The sequence below is a fragment of the Cervus elaphus genome, chromosome 19, assembly GCF_910594005.1.
Source record: "Cervus elaphus chromosome 19, mCerEla1.1, whole genome shotgun sequence".
NCBI classification, from domain to species: domain Eukaryota; kingdom Metazoa; phylum Chordata; class Mammalia; order Artiodactyla; family Cervidae; genus Cervus; species Cervus elaphus.
Genome location: NC_057833.1, coordinates 18,555,867 through 18,571,934, shown reverse-complemented (window position 1 = coordinate 18,571,934; position 16,068 = coordinate 18,555,867).

Below are 16,068 nucleotides of genomic sequence, written 5' to 3'. Positions count from 1 at the left end.
GACTTATGAAATCATGCACATAGTTCACAATAACTGTTGCAGTGAACTAGACCCAATCTTAATAAACAGGCATAAATTTAATAAAGCTAATCTATAACGAATCTAATTTCCCATATGTGACATATCTACAAAATAAGCTCCATTTGACATTGACTAGAAGATTCAGTGTAGACAGTGTCAGTGAAACCTTAGCACCTTTACCAAACTGAAAAACCTGTGCACATATCAGAGTAGAATGTACCTTACAAAATGAGAAGAATGAGAAAATCATGGACATTTTGGTGACTAGAACTGGGCAAGACAAAACTATGGTGCAATAACTAATGAGTGCACACTAAAGGAAGAGAAACATCAGGTCAGATTTCTAAGGTGAAAGATAGCTCTTTACTTCTACACAAAGTTATTACTCAGGAAGCGGATGAAATGATCAACATGACCATGATGGGGAGCAGATTATGCCCCTCCCCAAAAGGTGCCATTTTAGCATTGGGTTATTTTGAGCTGAAGACAAACACGACCCAGCAGACCCAGGAAAATCTTCTGCCTCTCCCTTAACTGCCTAAAATAATTTAAATAGAGGGATTGGGCCAGAAAGAGAGCTATTACAAAAGATAACTTTTTAAACTTCTGATATCAAATACCTGCTTTTCTCATTTTCCTGTGAATTGCCCTCTTCCTCTTTGAAGCCCTGGGACCCTATTTCTTTTTTTAGCTCAGGATAGCATATAAGCCTCATCTGTCTGATTCCTTTTGGGTCCCATATTTTTATGGGACTCTCATATGAGCATAAATTTATTCTGCTCTTATTGATCTAAATTATGTCAACTTACTTGTTAGATCAATTAAAGAACCTAGAAGGAAGGGCAGAAAGAAAAGTTTTCTGCCCTGACAATCATTTAGTCAGACAATTTTGTTTTGTTTTTTTTTTTCCAGTGTATTCATAATATTACCTATCACCAATATCATTATCAGGATTCAATATACAGCAAGTGAATGGTAATGTTATTGCTACCGTCACATATATACCTCAAGGGCAAGGTTTACTCTTTTGCATTATTTATAAACCCATTTAATGTTTGGCATAATGCTCTGCATATGAATACTGTATGCCTAAAGGACAGTGATGATAGGTGTCTCTGAAATTTACATATAAAATCATGAGTATATGAAATCATACTCAAAGTGATTTTTTTAAAAAGATTCAGCTATCATTTTTTTTGTTTTTGATTGTGGCTGGGCAAGAGTGGAAAGGCAAGAAGTGACAACTAATAAAGAGTGTAGATAAAGCTAAACCAGGGGAAATGATTTTTAAAACTTAGAAATAAGAACAAGAAGACCTGGAAAAGCCCCTCTTGTAGTTACCTCATGAAGCATGCAGCACCCTGCTCTGGACTCTATGCAGAAGGAAATAGCCAGAAGAGCATAGGCGATGTAGGTCATTTGTCTGAATTACTTGCTAAGACAGATTTTGATAATAACTTTCTAATATTTAAATGACACATATTAAAAGAACCATGTGATTCTAGTGATTTTCTAAGTCTCTACTAAGATCAAGCAAGAGGATGTGGGCCTGTGTAGCAGCAAGAGAGATTTCAGAAAGAGTTTAGGTAAGAATTTCACAACAATCCAAGTAGCTATACATGGTGGGGAATAAGCAAGGGAAGTTAGTTATAGCATAGCTTCTTTGAAAGTGTTTTGAAATTGAAGAGATTCTGATATCATCCTGAAAATCACTTCTTAAGCTCTTCTTTAGCCCTCTAAGATTTTAAGATTATATGTTAACGGCCAATTCAAAAATACAACTATAGAGAACTGGTTATATTTAACCAGAAAAAGTCTATTGGTAAACTAAGAATATCACTTCTTATGAGTCAAATATCTAGCCTTCATTAAGTTTTTTATTCAGTAATAGACCAATAAAATTGGTTGGAACAACTGAAAATTTTTCTTTAGCTGAAGGTACAACAAGGAATTTAATACCTTTAATAACAAGTTTTAAAGAAACCATCAGGCAGTTTACTAATTCCTGAGGAAAAAAAAAAAATCCACAGTTTTAAAGAACATTGGTGTTACATAGAAAGTAACTCTTTAATTAACCTTTAGCTCTTTAGAAATTAACATCAATACCCAAAATAGAAAAAAAAAAAATGTCCTAAAATCTTTGGTATAATTTTAAAGAGTTAGCAGTACATGTGTCCCATAAAAATATGTAAAAAGTTAAAAAATATTTCAATCTAGTATTAAAGATAATGACAATATGGGTAAAAAAGTAACTCATTCAAGAACTTTTCCTTACAAACCCTTATTGAATGAATTGAGAACCCTGTCCTCCAGGAGCTCCTCATGTTGTGGGCAAGACCAATTTTATCAATTACTACCCAGTATGAAAGGCTGGAAAAAATCCAATGGATATGCAGAGAAAGTAAAACCTAATCTTAAAATGCCACATTTTTTTTAAAAGTTAAATCAAAAATTCAAGTTAGATTTTTCAGGTTAGGTAGTGTATGTCTGATTATGATACATAGACATCAAAGATCCAACGCATTTACTTTCAAAGTCAACATTCTTTAAAGCATATCCCACCGACCTCAGTAAAACTTTACTGTCTACCATTTCTGTTAGTCAAACTGAGTTTTATTTTTGGTTTTGATTTCAAGCTCCTTTAATGTGTTTTGTATTTCAAATGACTGACCTAGGAAAATGAGAGCTTCAAGCCCTGAGCTGGTTTTATATCCTGACAGTTTCCAGACATGCTATGCTCTCCCCGGGGTCTGGGAGATCTCAGGAGGAGGCTCCGTCTATTTCCAACTAATGTCTGACAACTGTCAAATTTCTGTGTCTCATCTTAAACTTTTCATCCTTGCTTCAGCCTCATTTTTCTACTTGCCTATATCTCTCCGCTTTCCACTTAATAAAATATCATCAAAATCACCAAGGGAACTTGTTAAAAACAAAAACAGTGACCCATAACAGACTGAATCTCCTGGATTCATGCATGGGAATTTGGATTGTTAACAAGCCTCTTGCCAGCCCCTCAATTCCCAGGGGATTCCCAAGTTCTATCAGTGTGAAAAAGTACTTTATGAGATATCAGCGTCATTGCTAACATTGAGCCCTAGAACATATACTTTAAGATCTCAGTTCCATATAATTTTCAAACTAATCATCACAAGAATTCTATGCAGTGAGAATCATTGCTTCCATGTTACACAAAATGAAACAGAGGCTCAAAGAAATTAACTATCATGTGGAGCTATGAACACTGCCAGAATGCTGTGTCGACTGTATGGTAGGATGAAAAAGATAAAGGGCCAGAAGTGAGCCTTATATTTGAATCCTGGCAATGCTACTACTCAGGGGTCTTCCCAGGTGGCACTAGTGGTAAAGAATCCGCTTCCCAGCGCAGGAAGCATAAGAGAAATGGGTTCGATCCCTGGGCGGGGAAGATCTCCTGGAGTGGGGCATGGCAACCCATTTCAGTATCCTTGCCTGGAGAATACCATGGACAGAGAAGAGTGGAAAGCCACAATCCATGGGGCTGCCAAGAGTCGGACATGACTGAGCGACTTAGCACGCACACGCATAATGACGCTACAGCAGCCTGATCTTGTCATTCGACCTTGCTGAGCCCAGGTTAATCACAGGAAAGTGGCGATTACAATGCTGACCTTTATAGCTTATAGCATACCGAGGTCACTTTAGAAACGTTAATCCACTTCCATCTACAATTCCATTTTTTTCCTTTTTTATCTCCTTAAGCATGAGCCCATTTTAAAAGTCTTCTTTTAGCTTCTTTACTTATGAGTAGAAATGCATTACCACTTTTTAACAACCTTATGTTAATTAGTCATCTAAATATGATTATTTGGGAGGTACATCTGTTATGTAAACCACCATAACAAGCCTGTTCAAATAGGCTAAAATTGGAAACAATAGAATTTTCAAAATTAGGAGACTATTAAAGAAAGAGAAATTATTAATTAAAAGACCAGCCACACAGTGTAATAATATACAAGCACTAAATATTATAATTTGTAAAGAAATGCTGTCAAAATAATAGGCATAAAATAAGATGTGAATTACATGATTTCATTTTAAACTGTATGTACACATGCATGTGTATATATAAACATATATAATGGCAATTTTGCCAAAACATAGAAAGGAAATATCTCAAAGTAGTAATAGTAGTTATCTTTGGGTTTAATAATTATGTATTATTTTTGTTTTCTTCTTTGTAGCTTTTCTGATTTTATACATTTTCTACAAAATTATGTGTACATTTTACAGAGAGAAAAAGTAAACATTATTAAAATAAAATTTATAAGTAAGTTCAGTTCAGTCACTCAGTCATGTCTAACTCTTTGTGACCCCATGGACTGAAGCATGCCAGGCTTCCCTGTCCATCAACAACTTTATTTACTTATAAACCAAAAAATGCTTCAAAATATTAGAATGGGCCATGCAATCACTTGCTTCTTTTTATTCTGGCATCCATAACAAAAATACATTTCTTACAAGGGTTTTTTAGTTTCTGTTCTACCCAATACTGTAAAATACTTAATAAAAGATAAGGATCTTCTCTCAGATTATACACATTAGTTTTTCTCTGACCATATTTGGCTTCCATGAGAATTCTACAAATAAAATATCTGCAACAGAAGGCTCTGAAATCAGGGAACAAACTGTTCTTAACTGTGTGGGGTAATTTTTCATTTACATGAGAATCAGCCTTCCCAAAATAAAATGGCAATATTCACTCTCTCCTGGGCACTGTTCTTCTTTTCTTCTTCTTTTTTTTTAAATTATCCTCTCTGTGACCTTAGGCAAGTAATTTAACCTTTCTGTGTCTCTATTTCTTATATAGAATAGAATGATAATAGTATCAACTTGATAAGCCTTTTCATTTGAGAATTAAATCAGTTAATATTTAGAAAGCCCAGAAGAAAATGGTCATAAAATAATAATAACAGATACTATTTTTAACCTTAACCACCTTTAAGAGGCAGGTATACCGCTGCCCCAGATAGTACATGGGGATTTGGAGACTAAGAAGCTGAGTTACTTCTCACCTTACACGTGACACTGAGAGTCAAATGCAACTTTTACTGACATCGAAGCCCACACGTGGTCATTAAACCATCAGGCGACAGACAATATTCATAAATATTAACCAGCCTATTGTAAGCCAGACACAGACACTGAACAATACTGCGCAAGGCTCAGCTCTTGCCTTCAGTCTAATAAGGGCTAGCAGGTCTTTGAGCATGAAGTGGGACGGCAACCATGAGGATATGAGGCCATAATAGCAGAGAGAAAGGTGTTAAGTGTATTCTAGAGAGGTCAGACAAAGCAAACTGGAGGAAGCAGCCCTTCAGCAGAGATCTGAAGGATGAGCTAGAGTTAGCCAGCAAGCTGGTGAGGAACAATAATCAGTTGGCATTTGCTCCCTGGCGTTCTGTGCTGGAACTCCGGAGACGCCAGCGTTAACTTCATGCCAGGTGAAAAATGATGTGAGTGCCCACAGCTGCAGCTGCGGCTTTATACTCTATCCCTCCTACTTCCATCGTTAATGAGCCTGAGACCAGAAAAGAACACATCTTAGTAACTAAGGGCTCTTCTGTTAGTCTTTGGTCCAGAGACAGAAGGAAGTTCTTCACTTCTGTTAACGAAACAGCCACAGATCCTTTGCTACTTTGCTTTAGTTCTTTCTAAAATAGAAGTTTGAGGCCACTAACTCTCATTTTTATACATCTTGGTGGCAGGTGGCTGTATGCTCATAAATATACTGATTATAAAAATACATGAATTTTTTTTCCCCCAGGAATGGTTCTAAAGCATGTCAAAACTTCTAAGGTTCCTTAGGTTAACTCCTGCTGTTAGGAATTCTTCTGATTTGCCTGAACTTTTAGCAGTTCTGACTACTTGTAGTTACACAACACCCCAGAGACACAGGCATGCCAGAAGGTATTTATTCCAGATGTAAATAACTTTACTGAGTCAAGGTAAGTTTGGGGCCTTTATAGATATCTCCATATTTCAAATATTATTTTTAAAAAGATGTCTCATTTCAAAGTTTTATTTGAGGAGAAGCAACTTTCTTTTTCTGTTGTGGTGTGTCAGATATAGCCTCAGTATACAAAGTTTAGAAAGATTTCCATTTTGCTTTTAGACGTCACTTCTATATGACTGCAACCACTTATTTGAATTTGTATAAAAAAAAAAAGAATTTCATCTTTTCTTTACTTAATCATCAATAAACAAACTTCAGTGCTGTTCTGGGCTGACAGTGTGAAATAGGAAGATTCAAAGGAAACACAGGATTCATTTCCTTTCTTTAAGGAGTTTGCATTATGGTGGAAAAGCTAAAAATCATCTTAAACTGATTTGGGGCACTGACCACAGAAAAGAGTAATATCAGGACACCAGAGGAAGAAAACTTTTCTCTACACTAAGAGGAGCATAACATGGGATCCGGTAGCAGCAGTTTTCTACTGTTTATATATTTTTTGTATCTGTGTTTTTTGAATCCCTAGTTTTGCAAATAAAGAAAAGTTTCTAGTATATTTTTCAAGGCAACGTATCTTTCAAAATGATCACTTAAATAAATTTAAAAAATGTACTCTCCTGAAATAAGTTTTTAAAAATGTATGTTAGAGAATCTTCACCAAACTAGTTGCAACATACCAAGAAAAGTATATTTCAATTGTTACAAGAAACAGCAGCTTTAATTCAACCACTAGGGGGGAAATCCTGCAGTAGTCACTGCAGTATATTTCTCTGAAGCTGAATTTTTAGCTTTATTTGAACAAGGTATGCTTCCCCTAAGCCGTTATTCTCTAGCCAAGCCAAGCTCGAAGGCTTAAAATAAGGTGAAAGTCTTGGGTCACTATATCTTACTACTTCTTCTCATATGGATTAAAAATAAAACAGTAACAGCAGATTCAACTCCAAGGAATGGTGTGGAAATTTGTCTTTTGGACACTGAAGAGAAGGCGACTGACTCTGTGCAGATGAGTCCACAGAGAAATTCTGCATCCTCACTTCAACTGACACTTAAAAATACCAACAAATTTTTTTAAGTTGAAGAATTCCACTCTTGCATAAATTTGGAGACATTATATAAAATCAAAACAAAAATAGCATCATCAAAGAAGAGAGGTCTGTCTTGGACAAAAGGGGAAATTCCAGGTCTTTGTATAATTTTTAATGCCGTGGATCCAATGACATTGCTTTGTAGCCTCTTTATTTGTAAGATACTACCCATCTATCTATAATTTGAGTAGATAACATTTATGTTTCTTTAAAATGTTTGTTTTTATTTAGTGTCATCTTTTCAAATAACACAAGTTTTTCTTTACATATGCCTATTACTCTCCATACAAGGTATAGATATCATTACACAAAGACAAAGAAAAGGACAGCCTGTGTGTGGAGGCTGGGATCCCAAGAATGATACCTCAGTGCTCCCCAGAACTATGCAAGCCAATACCTAAGGATCTCCCAAGAAATTACTTTGGACTCCTACAATTGTAAAAGAGCTGTAGAGGGTATGACCTAAACCATGTTGTGGACAACCAGATATTTGATCTTCGTGTAAAAAGAGCTTTTATTACAGGATGCAAAAATAGTCCTCAAACTCTTCAACTGTTTCCTTAAATGTATTGCTTTAACATGTGTTATATATCTACTCTATGCCTACTGAAGAGATGTAAAGATGAGCTGGTGAATTCTGCCTGAATAATTATACAATTTATAACTGTCTTAATAACCCTTTTAAAACCATGAAGGTAAGACTGAATGGTTAAAGACAGAGTAAGATTAAACATCAATAGTGGCTATTCTAGCCACTATTCTAACTTGCTCTGCCTTACTTGAGCCATAAAAGCAATCAACTAGAACAACAGCTCCAAAGAGCTTGGCACATTTTGAGGTTGTCCATCATTATTGAGTATTAGGAAATCTACATGTAAATAACATAGAAACCTGGCCTTGTCTTCATGCTACCATTCATCCATTATGGTAGATAAACACTTTTCAAGAAATTTATAGGTTCTGTGGATATAATATTGAAATACTTTGTGTTTTGGAACTTACATTCCAATATGGTAGATACACAATAAATTAATTACAAAATTACTGTAAAAATCTCATATTGGCTCTCACTGTTATGCACAGCCCTGTGTTTCTAAAAGAGTACTGAATGCCTATATTGATAGTGGCACTGGGCACAAACTAGTGATAAAATCCAAAAATTTCAGCCCAATGTTCAAGGCCATCTCCAATACTGCCTCACCCACCTGTATGATATGATCGCTTGCTGCTCACATCTAAGACCAGTGGAGCAGGCAGAACCCAACACAAATGAAATGTACAATCAGACATTATCATTTTCACCCACCAAAATTGCTCTTTCTATCCATCCCTTGAGACGACAGCCTTCCAATGTGGTGTCTACTAAATCCCTAAGTCCAACTTTTCCCTCCATTTAAATATTATACACCTTGTGTAGACTGTTCTCTAGTAGCATTTATTTTGATTTGTAATTTAGTGGGTACTCATATTCATAAATATGCCCATCCTAGTCATTTGACTGACCACTTTTTGAGGACAGGGACTGCCTCTAACTTTTTTTTGGCATCTCAGGCTTTTTTTTAGCATACTACCTTACATAGTTATCTACAGTGAAACAGATCACCAGCCCAGGTGGTACGCATGAGACAAGTCCTCGGGCCTGGTGCACTGGGAAGACCCAGAGGAATCGGATGGAGAGGGAGGTGGGAGGGGGGATCGGGATGGGGAATACATGTAACTCCATGGCTGATTCATGTCAATGTATGACAAAACCCACTGAAATGTTGTGAAGTAATTAGCCTCCAACTAATTAAAAAAAACCTCTCATTTCATATTTTTCATGTTGAATTGTGTTATATTTGCTTTTGTGTAATGGAAGCACATAAAATTCAGTACCTGCTTCATGTTACACATCTATTACAAGGGAATACATACAAGTTTATAAGTGGTCTAACAGTTTTAGAGTATTAATACTAAGAGTAAAACCTCAGCAACTCAACATCTGATATTTCCAATTTAATTCTGAACTTTTGAATCTTTCATTTTCTAATATGAACTCCTAGTCAGAACTCTCAAGTTTTCAGAGTTTTTGTGCATTTTGGCCATCTCAATTCTAAGGAACCTGAATTTATATATCTGTGCATCCTCTTTTCATATAATCATGTCAGCCAATATTTTCTGTTCAAAATATAAAAAACAACATTTCCCCAAAGTTTAACAGCAGAAAAAACTAAGCATACAACTGAATGAAACAGTGAAACAAGTACATTCTTTAAATTTCATATTTGTCAATAGATAATCTTCAGACTAAGTTATCTAGCTAGAAATAGGTATGTGTATATGAAGGTGCAAAAACTCATCTAATATCCAACAAATTCATTTTTATAACTGCAATATTTCTGCACCAGAGTCACGTATACATGCTACTGACTACACACACAACACACATTTACATGACATATTAGACCACACAAAATGTATATACACAAAACACATATTTTCCATCTTCGTTGTTTTCATAGTTACACAACATTCTTTCTGGCACACAAATGTGAAAATCACTCATATTTTACAGGTGTGTCCATGCCTACACCTACAGGTAAAAGTGACTTAATATTTAGTCCCTGGTAGTTAAACATAAATATTTTTTTTTGGTTTTTAAAAGTCGATCTGGTAAAATTACATGGTAATATGGTTTAGGCTTACTTCCTTCTTTTTTTCTCCTCTGACAAGGAAATATAAAAGTATTTCGGTGCCACTGTCATTGTGTTTCTTGAGACCATCATTCGGGTCATATTTTATCAACAAACAATGTTCTGTAAAGCTTTTATTATATCATGTTGGAAAAATTAAAGATTGTTATCCCAAGCCCCCATGATCCAGGTGAAAATGAAATGAGTGTAGACACACAGGCACAATTCAGGACAGAGAACGTTTGGTACACAAAGAATAATCAGATGGGTTCCTACCCAGCACAATTCCATTCAGTAGTTTCTCTTGCACGTACCAGCTCAGCTGCCCTCGATCCATGCTGCTTTTAGATACTACAAAGCAATTTTCACTCCAGTTGCCGCCCGCTCAAGTTCTTCCTTTTGCACTCAGAAACGGATATGCTTGGACAGTGAGTGATGCCCTGTTGCAGCTGCCTCCCGGAATCCTTCAGCAACCCACCTCAGAGTAGCGCCGGGTTAAGCCCTGCCGCTAGCTCAAAGCTCCTTCTCCCCGGCAGCTGGTGGTATTCGGTCGGCCACTGGGCGGAGAGATCGAGCACTAGGGCGCCATCTGGAGGCGTCTTTAGGCAGCCGCAGCCAGTTTAAAACAACTAGGTGGAACAAAAATGTCAGCAAATTCTTTGTTAAATAAGCACACCATTCTATACACTTTGCTGCGACCATTTTTTTAAAAGACAGAAAAATGTAAGAGAGCCTCATTCTGTTCCCTATGAGCATTCTCTTTCTTTTACACATCACAATAAAGTGAAAACTTCTATCTCATTTAGGCACAGATATCAAGAGATGCCAAATTAATTATCTGCTTCTTCTTGTCTTATCTCAAAAGAAAATAATCAACACTGGCTACTATCAGAAATGTTCAATATTTTAGTAGCTAACTCAAAGGCAGCTTTTCAAAAGAGAAACATATGCCTCTGAACTAACATAATGTAAGCATGTTAAACATGCTCTGCTACTTTAAAAATTACAAAACTTACCTCCGGAAATGTTTAGTGTGTTCCTTATCAATGCAATATATTGACTTGAGAATGATAACAAGGAAAACCAGTTTCGGTTCTAGTGCATGTGATAAGGTGTTCATATGACTTTAATATTTCAACAAAAGCTCTTTGAATTAATTTCCCTCTAAATATCTCCCTAAGCTTCTTTCCCTTAAAGAGGATAATTTGTATACCTGAATGAGATATAAGCTTAATTAATTAATTGAATGGAGCACTTAAAGTCTTATCTACTGTGATATGCATTTAGAAATGTGATTATTGGATGTTTCATTACTCCCTACAGATCAAAATGAATATGCATCACCATCCCCAATCTCCATCCAACCACTAGTCCTACTTCCACTAAGTATCATGATTTGGTATTTCACTTTTCCTTTAAAATTAAAATTTGACTTTGAAACTATTTAGTAATAGACACATCTACAGTGATTTATAGTTTTCCAAGCAAATGTGGACTAGAGCTTGATTATATACTCTGTGAGACCCCTGTGGGAAATAGAAATTCTTAACACTTCACTTTCAAATCAGTGTTTGAGAATTTCTGTCAGGGTAAACAGAGAATAAATTTGTTTCATCAGTAGTTCATCTTAATTTTTATTTCTGTGTGTATGATAAATGAATGTACTGGCTTTTCAAAGGCATACCATTAAACATATTCTTATGAAAAATGAGATTTTCTTTTTCTTTTAAACAGAGCATGTACCAAATAGTCAAGCCATAATTTCTGTGAGTTTGTAAAGTCTCTAAAAATTTATGTACTGATGAGATTAAAAAAAATGTTAATTCTTCATGTCTCTATATCCTTGATTCTTACTATTGTGGAATATGAAAACATATTCGTTAACTGATTCCTAAATTATATGACTTACATGTTGCACTATGGTTAGTGCTGCACAGAACTTCTTAGACAACAAGACACTGAAATATATAGTTTAAGACAACAAGCAGAAAAATAATGCTTGGAAATTTACAAATAATAAAGTAATAAGCACTGACCAAACACAGATATGCCCAACTTTTACCAAGTAAAATTTTATACATGAAAATGTAAATGTAAGAAAGAGATAAATTAGAGGATAAATTTTCCCAGCGTAAATTTTTGAACTTACAAAATCATTCTTTATGTAAAAAATCCCCAGAATCTCAAGAATGACTTTATTACATGCATAAACAGAAAAAAAGAGATATTAATGAGAAGAGTAGATGTGTGAATTTCATAGCCAGAGTTACTTTATCTATCCACATCATCACCAAAAGCTAAAATTGATAGAAGATGGATGCTGCATGTAAAAGAGATGATTATGTGGCCAGAAGGAGAAGAAGAGTATTACAATCATGTGCTGTCCCCTGAAAAAAAGTCTAAAATTAATCTCAAGACACTGAGAAAAGAGAAAAATATAGGAAAAGACTAAGTCCCCAAATAGGAGTATACTAAGGAAGTCAATTATTTCAATTTAGCATGTAAAACTTATAGAAAGCAAAAAGGTCCAAGTCAAAGTCACACATTGGAGTCTAAAAATGCAGGCAACATGTGGAGTCTAAACATCTGTCTTTTACAATGAACTAAGATAAAAGGTCTGCATTAGTGTTCTACTGCTATGTAACAATAACAAGTTAAATTTATTACCTGTCAGTTTTTGTAGGGCAGCCATCCACAGACAAAACTTTGATGAGTACTCAGCTCAGAGTCTCACAGGCTGCATCCAGGTATCAACTGGGCCATATTCATGGAAGAATGTTTCTAAATTAAATCAGGTTATTGGCAGAATTCATTTCCTTGACTTCTTCAAGGCCACCAGGAAAACATGTCTCCATTTCAGGGAAGCAGCGGTGTCTCTTTTAAGGGCTTTCACCTGAATAAGTCTGACTGACTCAGAATAACCTCCTTTTCAAGGAATTCAAGATCAACTAATTTGTGACTTTAACTACATCTGCAAATATCTTAGTTTTTCTTTTTTTTTTTTATTGGGTAGAAGCAAGTCACAGGTTCCAGTCATACTAAAGAAGAGGGAACTGTGTAAGGGTATTTACACATCGAGGGTCACCTTAGGGTGTGTCTACAATAGGATCTAGGTAGACACACTTGAGTTTTCTTGCTTACTGTCCAAAAACATGAGTGAAACAGCCTGATAGGAATGGGGGTGCATTTTGTTGCCTTTAGGATCAGGGCAGAAACATATCATAGAGGTTTTGTAGATGCATGGTTATATCTAACAAAAAAATATAATAGCAACAACAACAACAAAAAAAACCTAGAGCAGTCATTTGATCAAGGACATGGAGGCAGAACGTAGGAGCCTTGAATTGAGGCGTGATATCAGACACATAAGCACGACTTGGGTCCGGGAAGAGCCCTGCTGCTGATGCAGTTTCAATGGTTATTTGTACTAGATCTTTTGTGTTGCCTGTTTGCCTGTCCACATCTCCTCACATCTAGTCATCCATACTCAGAAGTGACTCAGTCTTGTTAGACCAGGAATATATGCCTGAAGAGAGAAAACATCCAGAGATGGCCCAGAAACTTATGGGAAAAATATAAACCTGTCCAATTAGAATTTCAGGAATTTGAACTAAAGTAAAAGGGAGAAGTTGCCAGTTGGTGGAGAACACTGCAGCTGAAAGGCCACAGAGCAGTTAAGAACCATGTGTTAGCTGATGCAGAGAAAGAAGCTTAGCATAAAGGGAAAAAAAAAAAAATGGTGCAGACTCAAAAACAAGTAGAGATTAGAGAAACCATTCATTCTCTTAATTCCTCTAATACATTCATATGGAGTTCCCACTGTGTACTAGGCACTGTTCTAGGTGCTAGGAATACCACAATGACTAAAGCAAAGACCCTGTTTTTGTGAAGCTTATTCTTGTAGTGGGAGATAGATGGTAAATATGTCCCAGCATATAAGTTATATTTCATTAGTTGAAAAAACTGTAGAAATAAAAACAAAGCAGGGAATGCAGTTTAAAAGTAATGGGGGAAATGCTACCTGGGGAAATGGTCAGGGATATTTGATCATGTGTCTTTTGAATGGAAACTTGAATGCCAACGATGGTGCCAGCCATGCTGATATTTGTGGAAAAGGGATATTGGGCAGAGTGCACAGCAGGGTACAAAAGCACTGAGACAAATGTGTGCTTGATGAGTCAAAGCAATAGCAAAAGCGGAAAACTGCCTGGTATAGTGAAAGCGAGAGCTGGCAATCGGATATGAAGTCAGATGTGGAGTGAGCAAGATCACACAGGGCTTGGGAACTTGTGTCAGAATGCTAGCTTTTACCTAGAGAGGTGAGGGTTACTAGAAGATAACATCAAGCTTACATTTTTATGTATTATTCTGGCTATTGTACAGAACAGATGGGAAGTGTGGTAGGTGACTAGGAGGCCATTTGGACCCTGAGACAGATGAAGTCTGGCCTAATTTCCAATTATGTTTCCCATGAGGTCTATATATTTGTTTCAGTCTTTGAATTTCCATGAGCCAACACTATATCCTTTTCTTCCAGAAAAAGAAGAAAAACCCTTTTCTTAAACTACATTGCTAAAGACTCTAAGGAATGTTAAAAGCATTCAAGACTTGGATATTTTGAATTTTTATATGCTTTGGCATAAGAGCTAAAAGGTACTAGTACTTTAAAATCATGATACCTTTTTTTTTTCTTTCTTTTATAAATGATAGAAAGTGCTTGCACATGGGCAGGTGATGTCAACCTATTGTTGAACAGAGTTATTTTTCCAGGGCATTGGCTTAAGCCAGAGAAAGGTCAGTTCCTAAAAATTATCTTCTGATTCTTTGTGGCATGAGTGTTTCAAGAGTTTTCAACACCATGGATATTATCATCCAATATCAATAAAAGAGTATATAAGATGTATATCTGAATTTTAATATTTTATGGATAACTATTTTGTTTGTTATATTGCGTGTATGCTAAGTTGCTTCAATTGTGTCTGACTCTCTGTGACGCTATGGACTATAGTGCATATAATGCACCAAGCCCCTCTGTCCATGGGATTCTCCAGGCAAGAATACTGGAATAGGTTGCCATGCCCTCCTCTGTGGGGTCTTCCCAACCCAGGGATTGAACCCATATCTTTTATGTCTCCTGCATTGGCAAGTGGGTTCTTTACCAATACTGCCACCTGGGAAGCCCTTGTTATATTATAGTTTTTAAAACTAGGTATGCCTTCCTTTTAGAAATAAAATAATTTTAGAGACAAAACAATTCAAATATTTTCTAAAGACTCTATTAATTTCCAATTGTATATCCTAATTCACACAAATACAGAAATACATGCAGATATAGGTCATTTGAATATGTGTAGACATATTTTGGCTACTTTTCATGCATTTCAAATGAAATTCTACAAAATCAGTCATAAAGTATTTCAAAATGAGAGGAAGTTGGGCAGTTAGCAAACACTCTGTCACTGTATTAAGCACATGAGACATCTCATCACTACCCTTTCAATAAAAATGTCCAGTTAAATCAAAAAATAAGAAAATTAGTGTTCAGATTATCTTTTGGAAATATTAAGAGTGCATTACATTAAAATACATGCTTAAATATACAAAATTCTTATATTTTATTTATATTTTTGGTGAAGCTTTCTAGAAGGTATTTAATTGTATTTTTTAGAGGGGAGTAAATTTATAGCCTCATCAGTTCCACATTGTTTGATAATCTTCTCATCATTAAAAACAGTGAATGATATCTTAGCTCTGCCACAAATGTTTATCTAATTTTTATTCTTATTTAAAACATTTCCTAAAGTAACATTTATAATAAACATTTCCCACTCATCAAGTTCTTAAAAATACCAACCATTAGAAGAAATAAAATTTAGACCACTATCTGTGAAAGAAGAGAATTTTGTTGGTACAAAGGTAAAAAAATAGCACCCATGCAATCATATATTTATTCTAAGATTTCCAAATGTAGAAGCAGACACAAAACATCAATTTTAACATAAAAAAGACAGACTTATAGATACAGTAATCAACTAAACATTGATTGGGGCCTTCCAGGTGACACTGTTGTAAGGAATTGGCCTGCCAGTGCAAGAGATGCAAGACCTCTGGGTCATGAAGATCCCCTGGAGTAGGAAATGGCAAGCTACTCCAGTATTCTTGCCTTGAAACTTCCATGTTCAGAGGACCCTGATGGGCTACGATCCATGAGCTCACAAAGAGTCAGACATGACTGAGCACACGGCACACACACCAAACACTGACTGGCAACAGAAATGTGAAGGGAGACTCATTAATAGAT